This window comes from Oryctolagus cuniculus, chromosome 5 (genome assembly GCF_964237555.1).
Source record: "Oryctolagus cuniculus chromosome 5, mOryCun1.1, whole genome shotgun sequence".
NCBI classification, from domain to species: Eukaryota; Metazoa; Chordata; class Mammalia; order Lagomorpha; family Leporidae; genus Oryctolagus; species Oryctolagus cuniculus.
In genome coordinates, this window is record NC_091436.1 from 46,034,760 (window position 1) to 46,047,943 (window position 13,184).

The 13,184-nt window shown below is 36.5% G+C and overlaps 1 protein-coding gene across 6 annotated transcripts in view; it reads right to left on the reverse strand.

Annotated features, from left to right (window-relative positions):
• Positions 1-13,184, reverse strand: part of NKAIN2 (sodium/potassium transporting ATPase interacting 2) — a 1,172,348-nt gene that overhangs the window by 986,003 nt on the left and 173,161 nt on the right. The gene's annotated exons all lie outside the window — the stretch shown is intronic.

The following is a 13,184-nucleotide window of genomic DNA, read 5'->3' on the forward strand; positions in this document are numbered from 1 at the left end:
AGGAAGAAAATATATTCAAATAAGTAATGGCACACTGTAGAATATTGTACGTAAAATAAATTAGTTATAACATAAGTCCTATGAAATTGAGTAAAAGAAAGATTTACCCTGGCTGAGATAATGGGGACAGATTTTGTAGGGGACTCAGGCTTTGCTAATGTTTGAGAGAAACAATGGTACAATTCCCCTAAGTAATAACAAACAGATAAACAGCAAAATTGGGTTCAATGACATAAACCATGAAAGCTACATCAACACATGAAATGTAAACAGAAACAACAAATTGTCCTATTTAGTCACAGACAAGGGCTCAAAGTAGAGAGTAGTGTGATAAAATTAAGCAAGTAGTCAAGAACTTGATTATAAAGATCTTTCAATACAAGCCTAAGGGATTATGGACTTTTTTATAAACTTGCAACATCAATCGTGAAGTGCTATGGTTGTAGTAATGGTAGTTGTTGTTGATTTCAGATACTCATGTCTATAGACCACTCTTGAGACCGATTCACAGAGGCTGGTTGGGAGACTATTTATGGATCCACAAACCCAGTACATCCTGGGCTTCATGGGGACTGTGCAGTCTCACAATATCCCAATATCCTACTGGAGCCATCATGAAATTCTTACTAATGTTATCATTAGTGTTTACTCTGTTGTCATAACTTATCACTCCATTCACAGAGGGTGTACAGAATGTCCCACGTGTACGGAGCTCCAGTGGATCTAAAGTGTGTGAGTTCAGTAGGACTCAATGTGGGTTCAAGGTAAAGTGCAATGCTTATGACCCCAAGTAAACAGAAATGTTGAGAGCTGCTCAAAAGCCATGCTTTCCACTGAAACCAAAATTTGTTTTGAGTGTAGAAAGCCATTCCCAGTGACAGAAACAACCACAGAATCTTGTCATATCCTTCTTGTTTATATTACTTCTCTTTATTAACAAATCATTCATAATGAAAATAACAAAGAAGGAGAGAGAACTCTCAAGTTCCTTTGCCTTTGGTATTCCTTATGCATCTCTAAATTGAATGAAAGTGCTGGGAAAACTGAGAATGTGTCAAAAGTTAAATGAAATAAATTGAGGTAATTTTTGCAGCTTTTCCACTGTTCTGATAAGGAAGAAAAAGATATGCACATATAAGCTACAAAATACATATTGTGTAACATCAATGATTCTACATATTAATTAAAGTCTTACAGTTTTGTTTAGAATTCTCATTGTACATATAAAATGAATGGTAAAATTCATGTAACAAATTAACATTTAATTTTTTCTTAACAGCACAAAATTAAATAGATATTAAATAATAGCAAGTTGAGTGAAAGATCATGATCAGAAAAATTTAATATATAAACTTTAAAAAGTTTGTGTAAAAGATAATTAATACTTCTTTTGGTACAAAAAAGTTTTAAAATCCATGCATTTTTTTTAAATATGCAATTTCCATGAGCTTTGTGAAGACTCCTTGCATTCTAGTGTTTTTGATGTCAAGTTTTTTTTCTACTTTTGAACAAGAGACATCATATTTTCATCTTGAACTGGGCCTTGAAAATTAAGTAGATGGAACTGTACAGATCACTGGGATAATCAGGGCTGAGAACTGCTGGAACAGATAACAAATCGACAATAAATCATCTTGAGGAGAGAGGTTTGATCCACAGAGGCCTGACTGAAATGAGTCAGAGAAATGTAGGGAGATCTGAAGGAGATGTTTATCACAGAAAGGTGAAAATTAAAGACTCTCACTGAGTTAGAGCAAAGGAAAGACAAAGAAAGGAAATAGTGATAGGAAAAGTGAATCAAGAGAAAGCATTGAGACTTGAAATGGAAGGAGAAAGAAAGGGAGAAATAAAATATGTGTCAGAATGCTGAAATGTCTGCGATTGGCCAAGAAGAATTTGATCAAAAGCAATAGGGAGTTAAAATTCCACCTTACAAATACTGATTTTTAAATGGGAGAGAGGAATTTTAGAGTTATTTTCCATTAGCCTCAAACAATTCAGTACAAGGGCCCCACCATTGTGGTGCAGCAGATTAAGCCACCACATCTGACGCTGGCATCCCATATGAGCAAAAGTCTCAGATTCTGATCTAATTCCTGCTAATGAGTATGGGAAAGATGGCCTAAATATTTGTGCCCCTGCCACCCACACAGGAGACCTAGATGGAGTTCCTGGCTCCTGGCTTTGGCCTGACCCAGTCCTGGCCTTGCGGCCATGTCGGAAGTGAACTAGCGGATGGAAGACCTCTCTCTCTCTCTTTCTCTTTCTCTCTCTCTCTCTCTCTCTCTCTCTCTCTGTAACTCCATATTGAAGATTAATCTGGCTACCCTCATGGACACATAGGTTCTCTATGGAATTTCCTAAAATATTTAAAAGAAAGAGAGAAGAGAAAGAAAGAAAGCAAGCACAAATCCCTAAGTCTTAGCCACTGATCACAACTTCGGCACAAAAAGGTACTTGAATGCCACAGAGCAAAGAGAGAACTGACTTTGAGCTTTTAAGAATATATTCATACATGACCATGGAGGAAGCAATTTCAGGAGAGTAGCTTTTCAGAAACTGTCAAGCTACAAGAGTTTAAAGACTGAGTGGGTGGTGATGAAATAGAGGTTGCAAGTGTACAGCTAATTTTTAAGATGTGCATTGGTAAGAACCAAGTTAAACAGAAGAAAGTTGAGCAGAGTTAGCGAATCACGTGAAAATCTTTTTCTCAAGGTAACTGAATGATCTAAAATGTGCATTTAAGTTTTTACCATTATCTTAATAGCTTATGTTGTTCTTATAAACTACCTTACCTACTCTCTTTGAATAATAAAGGAGCAGAAAGGTGAACGCATAGAAGAAAGTGTTGTAGGTAAGATGGGGTCTAAATTCCTATTCCAGGTCCTTGCTTTTTACCTACAAAAGCACCATAAGTACAAGTATAAATATGGTGCACAAATTGATAAAGTTAATTTAAAAGGTAAGGAAAACACACACACACATAGTTCAGGAAGGGAAAGGTTAGGGGAGGAAGTACAGAGACAGTGCTTCAGCACGCTGTCTCGTCCTCCTCTGCAGAGAGAGGGAGCAATCCTTTGAGGTTGGAAGGGAAGTAGCTGCCAGGCACCTCCCCTAAGTCCCAAGTGAAAGGAAGTACATCCTTGGAAAGGGGTTATTTGACTGACAGGAAGGTGGATAGGATTACTTAGGGAGGTGGAGGTGTGGCTTCCAGATTATAGCCTTTATAAAGCTACCTGCCTTACCCCATATCTAAAGGATAAAGAAAACTTGATGAAACATGAAGCAATATGTAAAGAATGAAAATACATCTGCTGTGCTTAGTGAGCTTATAGTAGGGGATACTGTTACAATTCCATTTGAAGTGGAACTTGTTAATATGATGCTATTAACAACTAATCAGTTTTTCTTTAATATCACATAGTACTATATACATACTTCAGGCAAGAATGACAAATATAAGACAATTGGAAAGGTACCTCATTGATAATGTCATAAAGGGATGAAAATGGACCAAGAATTAAAATACTGACACCTATTCCTCAAGGACTAGCAGCAAAGAGAGAACAAGTAACACTAAGAGCTGTGTAGATAGGAAGAGGAGACTGTACTGAACTGTCTCAAACAGAAGAACTCTGGGCAGAAAGCTTTCATTGTCTCAATCAGTTAAGAGGTAACCACAATTGTGAGAAAGAAGGTAAAACCATCTCTAAGAACCTCTACAAAGAAAAGATCAGTAGGGCTTCTGCTGACTACATGTATTGGTGCTGCTTGCAGCATCCCCTCTTCTCTTGCAAAATATGTCTTAGTTTTTAAACAGATTTATTGAGATATAACTCATGCACCTAGTTATTCTTGAGAGCTCATTTTCCTCTTGTAATCATCTCAGATTGTAACTATTCACAATAATCATCCTCCTTCCTGATTTTCTATTATTCTTATAGCCTTTTCCATGTGTTTCTAAAAATGCTTCTATTTGCTCTCTGTTTTTGATGCTGTCTTATCCGTGCTGACTTGAGGCTCTTGAAGGAAACGGATCAATAGTCCTTCAATAAATACCTCCCAACCTGATGGAAAGAGGAGGAAGAATACAAAAGGAATATTCCTCTCTCTTCTGTTATTCTAGTGAATTTTTTAAACAGTCACATGTCTCTTAATAACAAGGGTATGTTCGGAGGAATGCATAGCTGATTTTCTCAGTGTGAATGTCACAGAATGTACTTACACAAATCTAGATAGTATAGCCAACTACACACCTAGGCTATACAGCACAAAAATAGATATAATTAGGTCAGACTATTGCTCCTGGAGCCATGATGAACAAAGCAAAATGAATTAAGCCCAAGAGAAGATGGTGCAATCAAGAGATTCAGTAAGCAGGAGATGTACAAAGCTGCTGCCAGCATAACATAGCATAATGTTTTACAGTGAACTTTATTTTGTAAGTAGAGATATATTATAAAATATTATAAAATAATGATTAAAATATAATATAATAATTAGATAAACCAGTAACAAAGTCATTTCTTATTATTTTCAGTTTTTATATACTGTACATATTGGTTTATGCTACATTTTATATGACTAGCAGGGCAGTATGGTTGTTTACACCATCATCATCACAAACAAGAGTAATATATTGCAGTACATAACAATGGCTATGACACCCTTACATATAGTAACTTATCAGCACTGTTGTACTTCTTACTGACCACGTTGTCTCTCTTAATGAAAATGTGATACATGTTCATTCAGGAGCATGTTGTTCAATCTCCATATGTTTGCATATGCTCTAGGGATTCCTGAGTTGCTAATTTCCACCTTCATTCCTTTATGGTCTGAGAAGCTGCATGGTATGATTCTAATTCTTTTGAATTTGCTGAGACTTGCTTTATGGCCTAGTATGTGCTCAATCCTAGAGAAGGTTCCATGTACTGCTGAGAAGAATGTAAATGCTTTATATGTAGGATGAAAAGTTCTGTAGATATCTGTGAGAGCCATTTGGGCTATAGTGTCATTTAAATCTACTGTCTCCTTGTTGATCTTCTGTCCTGTTGATCTGTCTATTTCTGAGAATGGAGTATTGAAGTCCCCCAGTACTATTGTATTGGGGTCTAAGTCTCCTTTAAGTCCCTTAACAAATCTTTTAAATAAACCAGTGCCCTGTAATTAGGTGCATATACATTGATAATTGTTATATCTTCCTGTTGAATTGATCCTTTAATCATTATATAGTGCCCCTCTTTGTCTCTCTTAACAGTTTTTGTGGTAAAGTTTATGTTGTCCGATATTAAGATGGCTACGCCCGCTCTTTTTTCATTTCTGTTGGCATGGTATATCTTTTTCCAGCCTTTCACTTTCAGTCTGTATGGATCTTTTGGAAAGATTTGTTTCTTGTAAGCAGCAAATAGATGGGTTTTATTCCTTAAGCCAATCCGCCAATCGGTGTCTTTTAACTGGACAGTTCAGGCCATTAACGTTCAATGTGACTATTGATAAGTGGTAACTTTGCCCTGCCATTTGCCAAAGATATTTTCTAATATATGCTTTGAATTCCCTGTGATCTTTTGCTGTGAGGTTTCCTTCCTTTATGTTCTTTCATATTGATAACCGTGTTTCTGTGTTTCTGTGTGCAACACATCTTTAAGTATTTTTTGCAGGGCTGGATGAGTGGCGATAAATTCTTTCAATTTCTGTTTGCTATGAAAGGTCTTTATTTCACCTTCGTTTGCAAATGAGAGCTTTGCAGGATATAATATTCTGGGCTTGCACTTTTTCTCTCTTAGTACCTGGGCTATATCTTGCCATTCCCTTCTATCTTGTAGAGTTTCTCTTGAGAAGTCTGCTGTGAGTCTGATTGGAGATCCTATGAGAGTAATCTGACGCTTCTCTCTTGCACATTTTAGAATCTTTTCTTTCTGTTTCACTGTGGTGAGTTTAATTACAACGTGTCGTGGTGAAGATCTCTTTTGGTCATGTTTATTAGGGGTTCTATGAGCTTCCTGTACTAGGATGTCTCTGCCCTTCTCCAAACCTGGGAAATTTTCTGCTAGTATCTCACTAAAAAGGCATTCAAATCCTTTCTCCCTCTCCATGCCTTCAGGAACTCCTAGAACGCGAATGTTGGGTTTTTAATAGCATCCTGTAGATTCCCCACAATATTGTTTAGATTTCTAATTTCCTCTTCTTTTCTTTGGCTTGAGTGTATCCTTTCCTGTTCTCTGTCTTCTAAGTCCGATATTCTCTTTTCTGCTTTATCAATTCTGTTTTTAAGGCTATCTAATGTGTTTGTCATTTGATCTGTTGAATTCTTCATTTCATTATGATGTCTCATCACTATCACAGTTTCATGTTCTACTAGTTGTTTCATTTCATTTTGATTGCTCCTTAATATTTCATTTTTGTGAGAAAGATTTTCTATCTTGTCCATTAAGGATTTCTGTAGTTCAAGAATTTGTTTTTGAGAACTTCTTAATGTTCTTATCAATTTTTTGAGATCTGCTTCTTGCATTTCTTCTATCTCATCATCTTCATAAACTTGAATTGTGGTGTCTTTTTCATTTGGGGGCGTCATATTGTCTCCCTTGTTCTTATTACCCCGGCTTTTGCGTTTGTTGTTTGGCATATTGGAGATATTTGGTTTATTCACTGTGGTGTTTTTTCTTGTTATACTATGACTCTAGATTAAGTGGACTGTCTATTTTTGATGGAGCCTTAGAGGCATGAGATGTGTGTGGCCTGAGAGCTCTGTTTCGGTCATAGAAGGAATTAAAAGAGAAATCAAAAATTTTCTGAAAGTAAATGAGGATAACAGCACAACATACCAAAACTTATGGGACGCAGCAAAAACAGTGCTAAGAGGAAAGTTTATATCAATAGGTACCTACATCAAGAAATTGGAAGGCACCAAATAGATGAGCTTTCAATGCATCTCAAGGATCTAGAAAATCTACAGCAAACCAGACCTAAATCTAGTAGGAGAAGAGAAATAATTAAAATCAGAGAAGAAATTAACAGGTTTGAAACCAAAAAAAATTACAAAAAATCAGCCAAACGAGGAGCTGTTTTTTTGAAAAAATAAACAAAATTGACACCCCATTGGCCCAACTAACTAAAAAAAGATGAGAGAAGACCCAAAATCAATAAAATCAGAGATGAAAAAGGAAACGTAACAACAGACACCACAGAAATAAAAAGAATCATCAGAAATTACTACAAGGACTTGTATGCCAGCAAACAGGGAAATCTATCAGAAATGGATAGATTCCTGGACACATGCAACCTACCTAAATTGAACCAGGAAGACATAGAAAACCTAAACAGACCCATAACTGAGACAGAAATTGAAACAGTAATAAAGGCCCTCCCAACAAAGAAAAGCCCAGGACCAGATGGATTCACTGCTGAATTCTACCAGACATTTAAAGAAGAACTAACTCCAATTCTTCTCAAACTATTCAGAACAATCGAAAAAGAGGGAATCCTCCCAAATTCTTTCTATGAAGCCAGCATCACCTTAATTCCTAAGCCGAAAAAAGATGCAGCATTGAAAGAGAATTACAGACCAATATCCCTGATGAACATAGATGCAAAAATCCTCAATAAAATTCTCGCCAATAGAATGCAACAACACATCAGAAAGATCATCCACCCAGATCAAGTGGGATTTATCCCTGGCATGCAGGGATGGTTCAGTGCGTGCAAAACAATCATCGTGATACACCACATTAACAGACTGCAAAGAAAAACCATATAATTATCTCAATAGATGCAGAGAAAGCATTTGATAAAATACAACACCCTTTCATGATGAAAACTCTAAGCAAGCTGGGTATGGAAGGAACATTCCTCAATGCAATCAAAGCAATCTATGAAAAACCCACAGCCAGCATCCTATTGAATGGGGAAAAGTTGGAAGCATTTCCACTGAGATCTGGTACCAGACAGGGATGCCCACTCTCACCACTGCTATTCAATATAGTTCTGGAAGTTTTAGCCAGAGCCGTTAGGCAAGCAAAAGAAATTAAAGGGATACAAATTGGGAAGGAAGAAGTCAAACTATCCCTCTTTGCAGATGATATGATTCTTTATTTAGGGGATCCAAAGAACTCTACTAAGAGACTACAGGAATCATAGAAGAGTTTGGCAAAGTAACAGGATATAAAATCAATGCACAAAAATCAACAGCCTTTGTATACACAGGCAATGCCACGGCTGAGGAAGAACTTCTAAGATCAATCCCATTCACAGTAGCTACAAAAACAATCAAATACCTTGGAATAAACTTAACCAAGGACATTAAGGATCTCTACGATGAAAATGTGATACATGACTATACCAAATTGTGATTCCAAATCATCATTTGTACAAAACAAATACCACAGCAGTAATGTTTGTAGAACACAAAATCCATATTTCATAGTTAAAAAAGACTTTTTTTACCTCACTGGTTTTAGAGAATTAAAAAACATTTGCCTTGAAAGCTGTATACTATAGTATAGAATCAGACCCATATCTCATCACTCAGTATAATAAGAATGGTGATAAGCTAATCCCCATTTCTATCACCTGTTCTACAAAGGACAAAGCAAATTGAGAAAAGCAGCTTAAATAAGTGTGTAATCTGGATAATTCAAGCCAAACTATACTTTGATTAAAGTTACACTTTAAAATGTTAGGAATAGAATTATTACAAAAAAATTTAGCAAAAAATTTATTGTGATAAAATATTTAATAATTGATAATTTCTTTAATTATCAGTAAGGTCATCTCAATTTTCATTTTATTTGGAAATATGAAGTGACAGGTGGGAATGACGTCATCTTTCTCTAGATTTTTAGGACAGTCACATAACATTCATTTGAATTTGAAAGAGTTGTAAATTGACATTGTTTTTAAATGCTGGATTGACTGATATTATTAATGTTATTAGTTCCTGTTTATAGCAGATCCTAATATAAAACCCAACAGGACATGTAGGTTATCAGGTTTCTATGTGTGCTCTACATTTAGTGAGGCAGATGCATAGCTTTTCTCTATACCGAAAATATAATTTACTTTGCAGTATAAAAAAATTAATGGCAGTATATGTTCTGGATTTATATGGTTTAGACTGCCTATCAACATAAAGTCTCAGCACTTTTCCTTGTTCATTTAAACATGAAAAAACAAAAATATAGAAATTCATTCCTTTTAATTTGAATTGAGCTACCATGAGAAGGAGCCTCAAAAAAGACATGAAGCACAATCCTTTCATTTCTTTCTAATTTCCATATAGAATACCAAAGCTGAGATATACTTTGGAGACCATAGACAAATCTTCCTCTCCTGTGAGAAGAGGAAACAAGTAAGAATCAGGGTGGTTGAGGACTTATCTCAGGAAATCCAACCAAATAGCCATGACAACAAATTATAACTGACCTATTTTAGATCCTTTCTCATTCTAGCATTTCAGTCATTCAGTCATACATTTCTTCATATTTTTTTCTGAAGTATAAAACGCATATTTCCATGTTTTGGCACAAACAAGCAACCAATCAGGTGAAAAAAACAAAACACAGGACACCACAAATCCATCTTCATTTCCCTCCCCAGTTGCCACTGTCCTCATTGTCCCCAAGGAAACCATTGCCATAATTTCTAATATTATCGTTTTATAATTTTATAATTTTAAACAAATAAGACCATATAGTATGGATCTTATGTATCTGGTTTTTTTTTTAGTAGATGAGAAATATAATTTAAAGATATTGTGCACATTATGCTTTGTATGTTATTTTGCTGTATCAAATTCTATCATATGATTATACTACAATTTCTTCATACATTAAAATATTAGTAGAAATGTGGGCTTTATTCCCCATTATTCTTCTGTTACAAACAATGTAATTATGACCATTTTTTTCAAATCTCTGTGCATTAAACCTCATGCATTTGTGTTGGATAGATGATGGAAAGTGAAATTACTTTCATTAGAATATTTTTGAATTTAGTAAACATTGTCTGTTTCATAGTATTTAGTAATTTTAGTGTTCTACAATCACTTTTTTACAGTATGGTTTTAGATCCTTAAATAAGTATTTATTGTATGCCTATTATATTCCAGAAACCATGTTAACTTTTGTGACTGAAAATATTGATGAAAGGCAGAGTCTTCTCTGAACCTTTCTATCAAGTTGAAGTGACAGACAAAGCAAATGAAGCAATACAGTGTTTACAGTAATATCTGTTCATATAAAAGTCCTTGAGGGGGCAAGTGTTGTGGAGCAGCAGGTTACATCACTGCTTGCAATACCACCATCCCACATCTGAAAGTCATTTTTTTTAAAAGATTTATTTATTTATTTGAAAGAGTTACAGAGAGGCAGAGAGAGAGAGAGAGAGAGAGAGAGTCTTCCATCCACTGGTTCACTCCCCAGAGGGCCGCAACGTAAGGAGCTATGCCAATCCAAAGCCAGGAGCTTCCTCTGGGTCGCCCACACAGATGCAGGGGCCCAAGGACTTGGGCCATCTTCTACTGCTTTCCCAAGACATAGCAGAGAGATAGATCAGAAGTGGAGCAGCCAGGACTCAAACCGGCACCCATATGGGATGCCAGCACTGCAGACTGGGGCTTTAACCCGCTGTGCTAGAGCGCTGGCCCTCAGAGTGTCATTTTAAGTCCAGGCTGTGCTGTTCCCTTTCCAGCTTCCTGTTAATACATCTGAGAAAGCACCTGATGATGACTCAAGTACTTGGGTCTCTGCAACTAACATGGAAAACCTGGATGGAACTTCTGGCTCCTGCCTTCAGCCTGGCTACTCCTAATTGTTGGAGCCATTCTGTGAGTGAACCAGCAGATTGAAGATTGATCAATCAATCTATCAACCCCTTTCTCTCCAGTTCTCCTTCTTTCTCTGTCACCCTGCATTTTGATAAATAAATCTTTAAAAATTCTTCATGTGATGAACATATTTATCCTGGATGCAAGTGACTACCTACATAAGGGACAGTGTAGGCAACAATGAATGTCAATCCTAGAGGCACACAGACTCATAGTCTTCATAAAGTGACAATGTTGAGATTGGCCTTGAAAGATGATTTTTTGCCAGGGATACCAAGATGAAAAGAGATTTTCAGATAGTGGAAAAATATATGGAAAAAGCCACAAAAGTATTTGTCAGCATGCCACAGTTAGCAAATTAGGACTGGAGGACTAACATTTGAAATACTAGTCAAAAAAAAGATGAATATATTCCAGAGTAATAGGCAAGACCAGGGAGGACCAAAAGTACTCTGTTAAATATTTTGGACTTCATTTCACACACAATGAGGAACCCTCAAAAGGATTCTAGCAGAGGAGTAAACTTTTCATATTTGGATTTCAGAAAGGTCACTAACGTTTCAGAGGATGTATTGCAGGGACACAGTATTAAAGGCCCAATATCATTGAAAGCAATGTTGTGATACTTTTAGTGGAACATGGTAATGGCAGCTTATACTTCAATATATTTGGTGGAGATAAAAAGGAAAAGAGTGAATTTGTTAATAAGACAGAATCAACAAAACGTGCTGTGGATTTGATGTGAGTTTGAGGAATAAGCTACATATTTGGTTTTATATGTTGATAAGGGAGTAGATGTGGGTGCTGTTTGCCAAGACCAGGTAAATGATAGGAAAGGAATATTTAGAGTAAATAAAATGACTTCAACTTTTGAAAGATGTAGCAGGGAATTTTACAGATTTCATCAAGCTATGAGCTATGTCACCTATCATTATTTGTTCCCAGTACTCATTATCTGTTTATTTCAATTCTATGCAATAAGCCAACCTTTACATGGGATCATAGACTCACAATTGAAGGCTACATTTATTAACTCATTTTGTAGGTAGATGCAGCCATGAATTAAGTTCTAAAAAAATGGAAATTGGCCAAAAGTAGCACTTGCCTGCATGGGAGACCAGGAAGAAGTACCTGGCTCCTGGATTCGGATCGGCACAGCACGCTGGCTGTAGCGGCCATTGAGGGGGAGAACCAACGGAAGGAAGACCTTTCTATCTGTCTCTCTCTCTCTCTCACTGTCTAATTCTGCCTGTCAAAAAAAAAAGTAGCACTTGCAAAGTACAGGTCAATGTACCTTACCATGAATGGTAGGACTCTCCACATTTCCCCTGTCTTCTCATTAAACAAAAAAAGAATAGAGCACAGATGACATATTTTGCCATATGACTGAGGGGAATACACCCATGAATGATACAACTGAAGAAGTACCTCATAGAATAGTTACTCTACTCCTGGGTGTATGTTGTTCTGGACTGTTATTAGAAAAATAAGTATTTATCTTGCTAAAGTGACTTGAACTTTGTGACTGTTAAAACAACCTAAACTGTATCCTAGCACATGGAAGCTAGAAATGGAGATGTCTGACATATTTCTGTGATCCAAGTACCAGGTAGTAGTTTCCATTCCCCCATCAGGGAAAGCGAAGCTCTGTCATATCAGAATATACAGTAAGCATACCCACAAAAAAATCTTGCTATTTTTGGAGTCAGTTTCATTAAATAACATGCGACTTCTTAATTACCTCCATTAAGCAAGGAAATAGGATTCCCAGGAATAAACAATATGGTCACTTGAAAAATTAAAAAAAAATAGCATAGGCTTAAAGAAAAAAATCTTTACTTCACTTTTATATAGTTATGCTAAAGGATCAACGTTGATGAAAACAGCTTAGTTTTAAGAAATCTCTGAGTGAAACAGGGTCCTTCAATTGTATATTCTCCATGGTCAAAATGGTTCAAAACCACTGCAAATAGAAAAGGGGGGAAAAGAAAATGCATACCACGTCTACAGCATAAGGATAGAGGTTACATGGCATTTTGCTCCCATTTCATTACCAAGAAGCTAATCACATTGCAACATCTTAAACAAAGAATGCTAAGAATTTTGCTTTGTTCCAAGGAAGCAAACAGATTTTGGGAGTCTTGCACCATGGTATATATAGTAAAGCCACATGCAGACATCCCCTTTAGATGCAGATTCAAGTCCCTGATGCTTCACTTCAGATCCAGCTCCCTGCTAATGCACCTGAGAAAGCAGCAGAAGATGGCCCAAGTGCTTGGCCCAAGTGCTTGGCCATGTGGGAGATCCAGAAGTTTTGGGCTCCTGGCTTTGGCCTGGCATAGCCCTGGCCATTATAGACATT